This window comes from Bufo bufo, chromosome 7 (genome assembly GCF_905171765.1).
Source record: "Bufo bufo chromosome 7, aBufBuf1.1, whole genome shotgun sequence".
NCBI lineage: Eukaryota > Metazoa > Chordata > Amphibia > Anura > Bufonidae > Bufo > Bufo bufo.
Window position 1 is genome coordinate 37,732,924 of NC_053395.1, and position 15,136 is coordinate 37,748,059.

The 15,136-nt window shown below is 45.1% G+C and overlaps 2 protein-coding genes across 2 annotated transcripts in view; one reads left to right on the forward strand and one right to left on the reverse strand.

Annotated features, from left to right (window-relative positions):
- C7H7orf50 (chromosome 7 C7orf50 homolog) overlaps nt 1-15,136 on the forward strand; it is a 239,383-nt gene that overhangs the window by 169,191 nt on the left and 55,056 nt on the right. The gene's annotated exons all lie outside the window — the stretch shown is intronic.
- The window catches only part of GPR146 (G protein-coupled receptor 146), a 50,062-nt gene that overhangs the window by 33,973 nt on the left and 953 nt on the right, over nt 1-15,136 (reverse strand). The window lies entirely within an intron of this gene.

Here is a 15,136-nt window from a genome sequence, read left to right on the forward strand (position 1 = left end):
ACGTTTTTGTGGTCTTCAAATTGCAGATCCTCCAAACTCGTATTTATTTTTTATTATTTTTTTTGGGGGGGGGGGGGGGGGGTTTGCCAAAGAATGGACATACGTGCCGATAACTCCTCAGTACAAGTGGTAGTCCAAAACAATTTGGGGGGCGGGTGTAAGAGTCCGCCCTGCCTGTAGAGGATTATTCACCTTAAGCCTATTTAGAACAGTGGTCTCCAATCTGTCAGGGCATGCTGGGGATTGTAGTTTTGCAAGTGATGCATTGCCATAGGTTGGAGACCTCGTTCCAAATAGACTTTCAGAGTTGTAGTGTTGAAACCAGCAGAAACCACAGATTTAGCTCAAAACAAAGTACCATCTAAGCAAGTATTTTGAGAGGTTCCTTCATCAGCAAGATGTTGTGCTTAGGCGAGTGGATATTTAAGCTGGAGACACCTGGAGGATTGGTTCCTGTTTACAAGGTGCCTATTTCATGAAACACTAACAATGCGAGAAGTGTGCGGAGCAGCGAGAAGACCACATCTGGAGCCATCACTTCCCAGTCCACAACAGGTGTTGGTTTATGAGACAGCTCTCAATGTTCCTTAAAATATATGTTATTTATGTGCACAAATTAAAAGCTGGCATCTGTTCTCCAGGATACCGTTCCATAAAACCTGTTTATATGCATGTTGGAAGGCTGCAATACACGTTAAACTATGTGAGCCCATGGCGGGACCCCTCAAGAGAGCCTGTCACCAGAGCAGGTTGATTAGGAAACTTATACTGAACTATTGGGTGATACTGAACCAACTGAAAGTTCTAGACAGGGGTTGAGAAGAAGCACCCCCCCCACACACACACAAGGATTCTTAAGAAACCGGACTTCCAGACTGCAGGGACATTTGATTTATTTGCTAGTAATTAGCAATGTGAAGAGCATGAGAAACCTTTAGAACCTCTGATTCAAAAGATACCCCCCTTCAAACATGGTATGTGCCCATGCTGTGTCCCTTTAAGAATGGCAACCGCATGATTGACGAAAGGCATTTCACCTTATTATGTGTTTGCATCCTGTGGGCATTGTTGGGTGTCCAATAATGCTGAGAACTGGAATCTATGGAGAATTCCTTTAAATACATACATGGACCAAAATCACTACTTACATCAAGTATATATGTTGTTACAGATGTTTGTATGGGTTATGCTACAGAATACCTTCCGCTTCTCATACAGCCTCTGTTTGTCCTAATAAAATAAGAATTTTGGGGAATCTTTTCTTAGAAGTCTTTGTTATATCATTCTTCTATTGAACCTTCACAACTGGGTGTTACCATTCCCTTTGTCAATGGGTTTGTACCTACCCACTCTTACGTGGTCCAGCCAGTAGTCACCAAGTCAGTCAGACGCTCCCTATTAACAAGGCGAGTGGGAATGCCCAGTTGTCTGTTTATTTTTACATTTCCAGGAGGAATAACCGATGGACTGCACGTTCCAGAGGTATAAGACATGGCGCTAGAGCTTGGGGAATATTTAGTGAAACAGAAATGCCAGGTAGGGGATGAGCAATTATGAGTCGATTCATCTCATCAACAAGAGTTCTTCATCTGCGAGGGGCTGTCCCGGCAGGTGAGGAAGCCCCCCTCTGCCACTTGATTGACGGGGCGAGACGTGATAATTGCGAACCTGCGCCGCTGCTCCAAGTAGCGATGCAAGCAAGGAGGCTGTGCTTCTGAAACCTGGGCAGCAACTGCGCATGCGCCAATACACTTCCAGGTAGCGGTGGATGTACAGTTGCTGCTCCAGACGCAGAGTCTCTGCAAGTGAAGAACTCTTGAGACAAATTGATTTGTACAAATTGATTCGCTCATCTCAAATGCCAGGAGCCGGGATTTGACCACTTGCTATACGGGGATTGGCATTAAACAGGAATGTTGGCACTTCACTCGCACGTGATGCAGTGTTCTGCTCCCGTCATGGACGTCCTGGAATGCGCCGCGTGCTTGTTCTGTATACAGTAGTAAAGACCAAGACTTTTCTCATTCGCGCGTGAAATAATAAATTGTCGCGCATTAAAAGACTTTTAGTTTTTCATCGCAGCCGGCAAACTAGCAGACCAATGGAGAGTCGGCTCTCTAAATAAACCAAGGCAAGTGTTGACAGAGGGGCCTTAGGGGAAAACGAGGCGTATGGAGTGTGTATATTGTATTAGGGTGAGAAAATAGATTGCTTCATTGCTTCTTCAGCTGGGTTCAAACATCTGCTTTGTAGGGAAAAATAAATGATGTGATTCCTCACTCTGCTTCCCTGTAGTCACCATTAAAGTTAAGCGGCACGTGGAGATGAGCGAGCGGTTTTACCGGATTTGCCAGTCTATGGCTATACAATTGGAGGACCGAATCCTAAATTTGCAAAAAGTGACTCTCGGAGCTTTCTGATTATTTCGCCAGTGCATCCCAATGACTGGAGGTCAGAGGCTGAGCTGTAATATCTCCCACAGCCCATGGATGCTGATGGCGCTGTTTCTAGAAAGAGAAAAAATATTACAAAATGTACCTTTCCCTTTTTTTCTAATTTTGTAGCAGCCCCTTTAGAAGGTTAAAACAACCCCTTTCACTGCGCAGAGTGAGAATTTATATAGCCTTGTCGTCTTACAGCGGGTGCCTAGTGTGAATGTCAGGGCTGAATAGCTATAATGGTACAAAATCACTACTTGTCTCAAGTATATCCGCCTCTCGGCCCCCAAATTGTCATAGCACATCATGGTGTTTGCTGCCAACAGAAAGGAACTGTTTGGGGATGAACAATCGTATCGACGATCATTCTTTCCCATATATCATTGATCATTGTTGCGTGTAAATGCATCTAATTAGCGCCCAATGATTGGAAATGATCCTTAGGCCTCATGCACAAGGCTGTATATATTTTGCCGTCTACAAAACGTGGATCCGCAAAATACAGATGATGTCTTGTTGCCCCCGTTTTTTGGTTTTTTTATATTCACTTCAGTGGGTCCATGTTCTGCATTTTGTGGTCAAAAATAGGACATGTTCTAACCTTTTGCGGAATGGACATATGGATGCAGAAAGGACTCATATGATCGTCAAAATACATACAGTCGTGTACACCAGGCCTTAGCTTGAGCCTATGTTCATCAAGCCCATATGATAGGGCTCAAAAATTACAAACCAGTACAGGCAAAGGTGGAACATATCAACCAATCTGGCAAAATTTTGGCATGTTTTTTTTCCCCCAAGCTGGTTCAGGTTAGACCATGTTCACGTGGCATTAATTTGCTATAGTCTGGTTTCCATCTCATAATGGCCTGTGAGTCCATACGTGGAATAGCCCCATTGTAATTCAAAAGAGTTCCTGTAGATTCTAAAATCCAAAGCACGTTCATTATATAGTACCCCATTCCTCAGTCCTCAGTGTGTGAACACGGCCAAAGTGTTCCATTAGGTTGACAACATCATCTGCTCCACTTTTTCTCTGCCCCAATTTTTACACAAAACTAAGGCCCCTTTCACACGAGCGAGTATTCCGCGCGGATGCGATGCGGAAGGTGAACGCCATTGCACCCGCACTGATACCGACCCATTCAATTTCTATAGGGCTGTTCACATGAGCGTGTGATTTTCACGCATCACTTGTGCTTTGCGTGAAAATCGCAGCATGCTCCTCTTTGTGCGTTTTTCACGTAACGCAGGCCCCATAGAAATGAATGGGGTTGCGTGAAAATCGCAAGCATCCGCAAGCAAGTGCGGATGCGGTGCGATTTTCACGCACGGTTGCTAGGAGACGATCGGGATGGAGACCCGATCATTATTATTTTCCCTTATAACATGGTTATAAGGGAAAATATAGCATTCTGAATACAGAATGCATAGTTAAACATCGCTGGAGGGGTTAAAAAAAAAATAATAATAATTTAACTCACCTTAGTCCACTTGATCGCGTAGCCGGCATCTCCTTCTGTCTCCTTTGTTGAATAGGACTGTGGTGAGCATTAAATACAGGAACAGGACCTTTGATGACGTCACTCCGGTCATCACATGGTAGTCACATGATCTTTTACCATGGTGACGTACACATGTGATGACCGGAGTGACGTCATCAAAGGTCCTGTTCTGTATTTAATGCTCACCACAGGTCCTATTCAACAAAAGAGACAGAAGGAGATGCCGGCTACGCGATCAAGTGGACTAAGGTGAGTTAAATTTTTTTTTTTTTTTTTTAACCCCTCCAGCGATGTTTTACTATGCTTTCTGTATTCAGAATGCTATTATTTTCCCTTATAACCATGTTATAAGGGAAAATAATACAATCTACAGAACACCGATCCCAAGCCCGAACTTCTGTGAAGACGTTCGGGTTTGGGTACCAAACATGCGCAATTTTTCTCACGCGAGTGCAAAATGCATTACAATGTTTTGCACTCGCGCGGAAAAATCGCGGGTGTTCCGCAACGCACCCGCACATTTTCCCGCAACGCCCGTGTGAAAGAGGCCTTAAGGTTTTGCATTCCGTTTAGCCTTGCCAGTTGCACGTCTGCTTTGGTCTTCCTCGATCTTAGATGCACAATCTTTAGAGCTTCTTGATACCATAAATCAGTGGTTCTCAACCTTTCTAAAGCCGTGACCCCTTAATACAGTTCCTCATGTTGTGGTGACCCCCAACCATTAAATTTTTTTCCTTGCTACGTCATAACTAATTTTGCTACTGTTATGAATTGTAATGTAAATATCTGATATGCAGGATGTATTTTTATTGCTACAAATTGAACATAATTAAAGCAGAGTAATTAATCACAAAGACATCCACAGATCCCCCCCCCCCTAAACAGTGCCATCCACAGATCCCCCTCCCCTAAACAGTGCCATCCACAGATCCCCTCCCCTAAACAGTGCCATCCACAGATCTCCCCCCTAAACAGTGCCATCCACAGATCCCCCCCCTAAACAGTGCCATCCACAGATCCCCCCCCCTAAACAGTGCCATCCACAGATCCCCCCTCCCCTAAACAGTGCCATGATGGCACTGTTTAGGGGAGGGGGGGATCTGTGGATGGCACTGTTTAGGGGGGATCTGTGGATGGCACTGTTTAGGGGGAGATCTGTGGATGGCACTGTTTAGGGGAGGGGGGATCTGTTGATGGCACTGTAGGCGGATCTGTGGATGGCACTGCCATCCACAGATCCCCCTACAGCGCCATCCACAGATCCCCCTCCGACGCTCACAGCAGTATATTTATAAACTAATCAGTAACTACTTTAACTTTAATCATTGCTCATTGCTGAGCTCTTTACTTGGATTATAATTTATTTGGATATGGGATATCTTACTTTGTCTTAGCTCCGGTAATAGCAGGCAGTGCGGGGGGCGGCGCTCACTCACTGACGTCACGCGCCTGCACCGCCTAGTGGGAGGAGCAGGCGCGTGACGTCAGTGAGTGAGGGCCGCCCCCCGCACTGCCTGCTATTACCGGAGCTAAGACAAAGTAAGATATCCCATATCCAAATAAATTATAATCCAAGTAAAGAGCTCAGCAATGAGCAATGATTAAAGTTAAAGTAGTTACTGATTAGTTTATAAATATACTGCTGTGAGCGGCGTGGCCCTGGATATTCTAACCCCCAGGCAAGCGTCCCTGTCACCATGGGAACGCCTGGGGGTTAGAATATACCATCGGATCTTCTGAGTTACTCAGCCGCAAAACAAGCACCGGCTCTGCTTGGCCCCGGGCCAGCTGGGGGCCCCAACCAGCTCGGGGCCCCAAGCAATTGCTTGTTTTGCCTGTCTGTTAGCGACGGGCCTGGACCCACAATAGGAAGCCTCAGGCGACCCTCCGGAAAGGGCCGATCGACCCCCAAAGGGGTTGCGACTAGAGATGAGCGAACTTCTGTTTTAAGTTCGGCGTCTAAAGTTCGGCTTCCGGTTAGCGGAGGATCCCGATATGGATTCCGAATTCCGTTGTGGTCCGTGGTAGCGGAATCAATAATCGGCCATTATTGATTCCGCTACCACGGTCCACAACGGAATTCGGAACTCCATATCGGGATCCTCCCCCTAACCGGAAGCCGAACTTTAGACGCCGAACTTAAAACAGAAGTTCGCTCATCTCTAGTCACGACCCCTAGGTTGAGAACCGCTGCATAAATTCATCCAATATATTTTTTGCAGCTTCTATATAAACAGCTGAATTGGTGTATGTGAAGCCATAGACTTGCATTGCCCAGTGGGTCTTTAACACACTAGCACCACTCATGAGGCATCTAAAAAGGTGTGATATCTGAATATTATAAACCACTCTTGTGTATGAGGCCGTTCATTCGGTTTGAGTAGTCCTTTAACTAGGAAAAACTCATTCATTTTACAGTTATTCTTCAACCAGATTATTTTTCAAAACACACGCATCCCCCTTTCATTAAAATCCGCCTTCAGCAGTGAACATCAGAAGACTTCACTGAAAACCAAGAGTTCATTCTTGACTTACATATATGGGTTTTGTGGGTAAAAGTTGTTTTAAGTGTTCAAAGCGTTACATTAAAGACTCTGCTTCTGTCTTTCCACAGCAGGAGTCCAATGAAAGCATCTACTCAGGCTCTTCTCTGTATTTCCACCAGTTTTCCATCATGCCCTGTCACTTAAACTTTGGAAATAATATGTTTTTTGTCCATCTTTCAGTTGGGGCATGTCTAGCACTTTTCTGGTTTTATGTTGGAAGGACAGAAAAATCAACATGATAGGCTCTAATAATTATTGCTTGAGGAGCATTTATTGGACTTATCAGATTTCCATGGTTACATAACTTTGGAGTCCACCATATAAAGACTTTGATTACACCCTATTAGAGGTCCAAGTCAACCTACCACCAGGTTATAAATGACATACAGCAGGATCCCTTAGGGCCTATGTTTTCTACATTTTTTAACAATTTTTGTTTAAAACACAAACCCCATTTTGATCCTAAAAAAAATAATTTATCTACAACAGTTTGGTTTATGCAGTTTTGTATGATCACTTATTTGGGTCTTCAGAATTGATGTTCTGATGTGTCATGTGTACATGTGAGAAGATCTCAATGATGAAGTATATGAACTTGGACTTCCAGGATTTCTTGAATAAAAGATCTCTATAAAAATCTGTAACTCCTTTGGCACCTCTCACAAATTTCTAAGCTAAGTCAGTGTCAGATTGCTTGGCGTTTAGTATCGTATCTCTCAGCGGATCTATTTGCTAAGATGTTATATCCTGCAAAAAAAAAAAAGACGAACACCTAAAGAAAGCAGACCAATCGGATTCCAACGTTAAATGGTTTGGACTCCATTTGCCTCACTGAAGTGACTGGAACTGTTTAGGGATATGTTTAAATATCCTCCCCCTCCAGCAAAAAGCTTAGTAGGGAGCTAAAACGTGACGTGAGCAGCCCCTTATGTATGAGACGATCATTTTCATCGCTTTTCCGTTTCCTTATACTGGTCTTCTATCCCATTGTACGCAGTACAATGTAGGTCCATAGAGGTTCAACACACATACTGTGCATACATTAATTTATTATATCAGTAATTAACTCTACTAATGGGATCACTAAAATACTAGCTTTGGAGACCTGGCCAGCCACTCTTCATTCCATGTATGTATCCATCTGCCAACCCACCCACCTATCCATTCACCCAACAGTCCACCCCACTACTAATGTAGGAGGTAGAAGCTTTTTTTTGTGTCAGCATTTACTTAATGACTAGGTTCTCGTGTACGCTAACAAATTATAGTCTGGTCCCACATTCTTTGTTATCTACGATCCTGTTCCTTTATCATCCACCCTACTACCCATCAATCCACCCACACACACCCAACCATCCATCCTAAAACTAATGTAGGAGGTAAGAACTTTTTTGTGCAGTAATTTATTTCAAGATCATCTTCTTCTGCCCATTGTCTAACAGGTTTTTGTCTGGCCCCATGTTCTTGGTAGCATAGAATCCTATTCCTGTATCGTCCAACCAGCTGCCCATCCATCCAACTACACACCCATCCATTCACCAAACCAACCAACCAACCATATCACTACAAATGTAGAAGGAAGAAACCTTTTTGGTCAGGGGTTTATTTCTAGACTATGATCTTGTGTACACTGTCTAAACAAATTCTAGTCTGGTCCTTCATTTTTGGTTTGCTAGGATCCTACCAGCTTGAGGTACAGTATACATAATAATCTAGTAATTGTTCCCATACCTCCCCGCTGCAGGCTATAGAATGGTCCATCTGTATAAATATATACGTTGTCCAAATGATGGATGATGTTCTACATGCTGATAATAAGTAATGGCTTGGTTATCATTTCGCTCTTCCGTAGTACACGTAAATGGAGGGCTTTGGTGCGATTGTGAAGCGAAATCCCTTGTGTTTCACAAATCAGTTTTCTTTTGCAATTAACCTCAGCGTAAATTCCAGTACATTTTTTTTATGAACTTTATATGTTTAAGAATGATTTTCTTTGGAAAACCCTCAAGTTTCAATGTTTTACTTTCCCCCTGGCTTCCACTCAAGATGCATGAGCAAGCACAGATCACGTAGAGTAAAATTCAGAATGCCTCCTAAATTAATACAAGACGTGAGGGAAGACTTCGAAAACGTTATGTACAAAAGTGGTGCTGACAAATCAAATTCCAAAATATTATTTTTTAAAAAGAAATTAAGTGATTGGTTGTTCCTCCACTTGGCTAGTTTTTATAAATATTGCCTAAATGTCGCATCCATATTTTGGGCATTACCCATCAAAACTGTTTTATTTATAAAAAAAAAAAAAGGGCATTCTTGTCATTAACAATCATAGTTTTATTTTTTTATTTTTTTCCTATCACCATTTACAAAATTTAATCTTAAAGGGGTGGCCTGTTAAGGACCCCCACTGAAAGGGCTAGCTGCTAGCATAGAGTGGCTCTGGTAGATACGGGTCATCCATAGATTAATTAGTCGGATGCTCGCTTGAATGGCCAGCATGGAAGACTAAAATTTAGAAAGGTATGGGCTGCCAAAAGTTCCTACAGTGATTACAACTGAGGATTTTCAGTAGTTGGATCCACAAGATCTACTGCTCACCAGAACAGCTTTAGGCTACTTTCACACCAGCGTTTTTGCTGGATCCATCATGGATCAGCAAAAACGCTTCCGTCACGATAATACAACAGTGTGCGTCCGTTATGAACGCATCCGGTTGTATTATCTCTAAAATAGCCAAGACGGATCCGTCATGAACACCACTGAAAGTCAATGGGGGACGGATCAGTTTTCTATGGAGTCCGAGAAAACGGATCCATCCCCATTGACTTACATTTTGAGTCATGACGGATCCAACTTGCTCCGCACCACATCGCGGACAGAAAAACGCTGCTTGCAGCGTTATTCTGTCTGCGCTGGGAATGCAATAAAACGGAACAGAATGCATTTTGGTGCATTCCGTTTCGTTCAGTTCAGTATTGTCCCCATTGACATTGAGAGGGGGCAAAACAAGTGTTTTTCCCCGCTATTGAGATCCTATGACGGATCTCAATAGCGGAAAGGGAAAGCGCAGATGTGAAAGTAGCCTTACTTTTTAAGAGGTTATAGTCAGCTCCTTTAATTCTGCTTACAATGCAGAACAAGGCCGCTTGATTCTATTCAGTTAAGGGAACACTCCGGCTGATCACTGGCCCACATTTACTACTACTGTCTAAGGCTCCATTCACACGTCCGTGGTGTGTTGTGGATCCGCAACACACCCGCCCGGCACCCCTATAGAAATGCCTATTCTTGTCCGCAAGCTGCGGACAAGAATAGGACATGTTCTATCTTTTGCGGAGCTGCGGACCCGAAGATCGGGGCCGCGCTCCGCAAATGCGGATGCGGACAGCACACTGTGCTGTCCGCATCCATTCCGTCCCCATAGAGAATGAATGGGGACGGATGCGGACCCATTTGCGGACGTGTGAATGGAGCCTAAAAGCAAGACAGACTAAAATTAGACAGTGGCTGATGCTGGAAGACCTAGCGCATCTATAGACTGTCCAATCTAATTTTACGCCATTAATTGGCTTCATTGACTCCAACAATGCGCCAAAACAGTGGCGCATTTTTGGCCTCCGAGGCTTTGCCATCACATTCAAGCCACACCCCTTTTCTGCTAAGCCATGCTTTTTGTGGGACAAGTCACAAAAAGCATCTAAAACACGTAATAAATTAGTTGCAAAGCGTGTATGCCAGTTTGTTGTGCCAGAGGGGGTGGTGGATGACACAAGGAGAATCCCGGTAAACTCAAGCCTTGCTCATTCGTTTTTCTTAGCATTTTTTCCAAATGCAATCCGCATTTTCTGCAGATCCGATTCGGACCCATTGATTTCTGTGGGGCAGCAGAAAATGCGGACAGTTCTCCGTGTGCTGTCTGCATCCGTATATGTCCGTTAAGGGTACTTTCAAACTTGCGTTTTTCTTTTCCGGCACGGAGTTCCGTCAAAAGGGGTCAATGCCAGAAAATAACTGATCAGTTTTATCCCCATGCATCCTGAATGGAGAGCAATCAGGACGTCTTCAGTTCAGTCTTTTTGACTGATCAGGCAAGAGATAAAACTGCAGCATGCTACGGTTTTAGGCTACCTTCACACTAGCGGCAGGACGGATCCGACAGGCTGTTCACCCTGTCGGATCCGTCCTGCCGCTATTTTGCTGTGCCACCGGACTGCCGCTCCGTCCCCATTGACTATAATGGGGACGGGGGCGGAGCTCTGGCGCAGCACGTCACTGCGCGGTGAGAGGCCGCCGGACTAAAGTCTTTTAGTCTGGCGGCCTGCTTGCCGGATCACTCTGCCGCAAGTGTGAGTAGCCTAACATAGAACAATTCCTATAGAAGTGCCAAAAAAAAAAATGACGGCGTGCACATGGCCGGTATCCGTGTTTTGCGGATCGCAAAACACATACGGTCGTGTGTATGAGGCCTAAAGGGAATAAAATAATATTGCTTACGTTTGTCTTCCTTGTGTGCAATACGACTCGCACAATTTTTTGGGGGCTACCGTCTCGAGGTGGTCTTAGTCTTGAAGCATTAAGCCAGCTAAAAGTTTAAAAGCCATCTGGTCACCGCTTGATTGGCTGTGGGAAATAAACCAATAGGTGGATGATGCGGAAATGGTTAACAAACTTACCACTCCTGCCATCATACCAAGTGGGCAGTAACGCTATGCCAACTGCATCAACAACACGTGAGAACGCGGAACATGTTATGCGTCATGGCGGACGGTTTCGCCCCCAGGGTTAGGAGAACGCTCCCACGCTGGAAGGGTCTCATTCTATTACGAGCAAACATAAGAATGACGTCGCTCCATAAAGTGGTTGTAGAACATTCGCCGGATGCCCCAGATGTACAGTAACCGGTCCAGCATATGTTTGTGTACCGGAGGAAGCAGGTGTTGCTATGACGACACGAGACGTGTGAAGACTTTAGGGAACAATTCCGATGGATTTTATTTCTCCTTTATGTTCTTGGAAGAGTTGTTGTTAAATGAGGCACATGAGGTTTCCATTCACTGGTTAATAATATATGATGTAAGACCTAATGCTGTATTACTATACCAGAGCCGAACTGAGCACGCCATCTTTAATCCAGTGATTTCCCGGCGTTTTCGGCAGAATTGCATGTTACTGTACGACTACACTAAGGCAGCTGAGGAATTCATGTCGTGTTCTTTCATGGGGACTGAGCAAACACCAAATTCCTAGTGTATAGGAACCGGCAGGAATCCAAGCAACTGTCCCAACTCATGTGAAACCCGTGGTGGTCGTGGTGGGGGGAAAGGGCCACATGTAATGATTATTCCCAGAGACAGGGCATCCGGTTCATGGATCTTCCCGCAGGGTTTGGACATGTTTTGAGTATGTAGATACAGTAAAAATTCCTTTAATATGGGAATAATGGGACTATAAGGACGGTGCACACGCCTCTAAATAATTGGGGTGCATCTGTGCCAGTCTGCATCCCAGATCATACGCTGGCAAATGCACATTTCAAGTAATAATCTGCGCCGGTTTCTTGGCATAGATTATAATAAATGTGCCGGGCCATGCAGAGCCAGCCACTCACTGCCCTGATCCTCTAACTTTTTGGAAAAGTGGGAAGCAAAAAGTTGCAAAGCCTTACGCAAGAGGGGCATACGCCACACTATTACCTTTTGACACCAGTTTTCTGCCATACAGCAATATTTTTCTATACATTTCCCTAAAAGGGGTTGTCCTCAGAAAAGGTCACCAACATCAGATTGGCGGGGGTCCGACACCCGGCACCCCTGCTGATTAGCTGTTTGGAGGAGACGGCGCGCCTCCTATCTCTCTTCCTGCTCTGCTGCTGCCTTGCCATAGACCTACAGCAGCGAATAGGAAGGGAGACGGCACGGTTCGCACAGCGCGCGCCGTCTCCTCATACAGCTGATCGGCGGGGGTGCTGGGTGTTGGCCCCCGCAGATCTGACATTGATGACCTATCCTGAGAATGGATCATCAATATAAAAGAGCCCGGACAACCTCTTTAAGGTCCCTTTTAGATAGTGGGGAAGAAAGTGTTCCTTCCTGGCAATCGCCTGCTCGTCAGTGGAGGAGAGCGCTGCTATTACATGCAGCAATCCCCTCCACGGTATGGGGAGGAGGGATCACTAATGCCATCACTCGTCCCCATACAGACTCCTTGCTTGCCGGCAGCAGAGCGTTTTCAGACAGAACGATCTGCTGCCGGCAAACAGCGATTTAGGTGCCTGCACAAATGATCCAATTAACTTGACAACCAAGCGTTTTTCTGGTTCATCTGGTCATCGGCATCACCTTTACACCTCCAGATGATCTCTATGAACGCTAGTTAGCCTGTGTAAAGGGCCCTTTACACATTTTTATATACTTTTGCATGTACATTAACTCATATTTGATTTCCCTAGTCCATTGATGCCAAATTTAATGGGTTTTCTGGGGCATCCCCTTTGATAGACCATCAATGTTTGATCTGTGAGGACTTGACCTCTGGGACCAACATGAATGAACACAGTGGGTTGTGGCTCTCATGTGTGAACAGGATGCGCTACAGCACTAGGCACAAGCTCTCGTACTTAGGGTACTTTCACACTTGCGGCAGAGGATTCCGGCAGGCAGTTCCGTCGCCGGAACTGCCTGCCGGATCCGTCAAGACGTATGCAAACCGATGGCATTTGTCAGACGGATCAGGATCCTGATCCGCATGACAAATGCATTGAAATGCCGGATCCGGCATTTATTTTTTTTCTAATTTTTGCCGGTCTGGGCATGCGCAGACCGCAAAAACGGATCAGTTTTGGCGGAACACTCTGGGCCGTATCCGGCATTAATGCATTTCAATGGGAAAAAATGCCCAATCCGGCATTCCTGAATTTTGGACTGAGATAAAACCGCAGCATGCTGCGGTATTATCTCTGTCCTGAAAAGGCAAAACGACTGAACTGAAGACATCCTGATGCAAACTGAACGGATTACTCTCCATTCAGAATGCATGGGGATAAAACTGATCAGTTCTTTTCCGGTATTGAGCCCCTGTGACGGAACTCAATGCCAGAAAAGAATAACGCTAGTGTGAAAGTACCCTTATACAAACAGTGAAGTGGATTCGAATGTTTAGGTCCCTTCATTGTGCTCATCAATGGATCCTGGTGGTTGGACCTCCCCACCTTAAGGATCTGAAGAACCCCTTTAAAGGCCTGTTGTGTGTATTCAGTGACTATTCCCATAGGCCTCCACATCTGAGCTGCATTTTTTGTGGAGGGCACACAGGCCCACTATTATGGGTCCACAAAAAAAAAAAAAAATCTGCGTGTTGTCCTCATCCGTATGCCCGTTCTGCAAATTATAGAACATGGCCTATTCTTGTCTGTATTGCGGAACGAGAATAGTCCTTTCTAGTGATGGAGTGAGAAAAATGTGGCGTGCGCACAGAAGGTATCCATATTTTGCGGATGTGTGGTTTTCAGACCAAAATATGGACATGTGGAAGAGGGCTTACAGTATGTTTTGCAAGGCCGTGTAATTTAAGAATGGAGGAACCGCTCCAGAGTATTTCTAGTGTAAGCATGTGTAACGCATTAGAATCTGGCAGCCTCTCAAAATGAATACAGCCTCTGAGAAATTTGGCCTTTTTTGTCTTTTCTCCCCCCCCCCCCCTCCATCTTCAATGCACTCTTACAATCACAAGGAGAGGACCTACTTGTCTTGCTGTTCCTTCCCACTCAAGGGAGGGCACGTACAACCCCACACTGGTGACATTGAACACTTGGTCAATGTGCATTCATGTCATCCGCCGTCCTCCCCACCCCCTGGAGCCTGAAACCCAAGCTATACACACACAGCCCAGTGCAAACAGCCCCGCTCACATTCTTCAAGCGGCTCCTTCGTTTTACCTGGCGATACAGGGAGCAAACTAAATAGAGTTACAAAAACTTACTACAACTCTCAAAAAGAGTTCAATATTTTCCCCCCTTCCCATGAGCGGCACTTTTAATATAAGTGAATGGCGAGTCTCTAGCGGTGATCACCAGTACGGCAGCAGTCTTTGGCGCGACTGTCTCAGTGTGTTCTGATTGGTGCAAATTTCACGTAAAGTCAGCGCCTATGCTGTTTTTCCCTTTCACCTTCGGACACCCACCCCCCCCCCTTCCTCCAGGGCATTGATGCAAGACTTTGGTTAGAAATTATTTTCTTTTGAAAAGGATAGGCAAATACGCCGATGGTACAACAAGTCTTAGCGTGGCATGCCCGCTGAGAGGTATCATGGTGCTGATTGCACCGCAGCTGCAGTGCCCGGGAGGTTTCCTGAATATTCACTACATCCCGCTGCTCACATGGCTTTGCATGTTTGTTTTGGTTGCACATGTGACACGAGAGAGTGCAGTTACTGGGGTCAGTAGTAAATTCTAGAGATTTCTCTGAAATTCTACTATCCGTTATTGCTCATGCACACGAACGTACTTTGTTTCTGTGTCCGTTCCGTATGTCCGTATTTCCATTCCGCATTAAAATAGAACATGTCCTATTATTGTCCGCATTACGGACAAGGATAGGACTGTTCTTTTAGGGGCCAGCTGTTCCGTTCCGCAAAATACGGAATGCACACA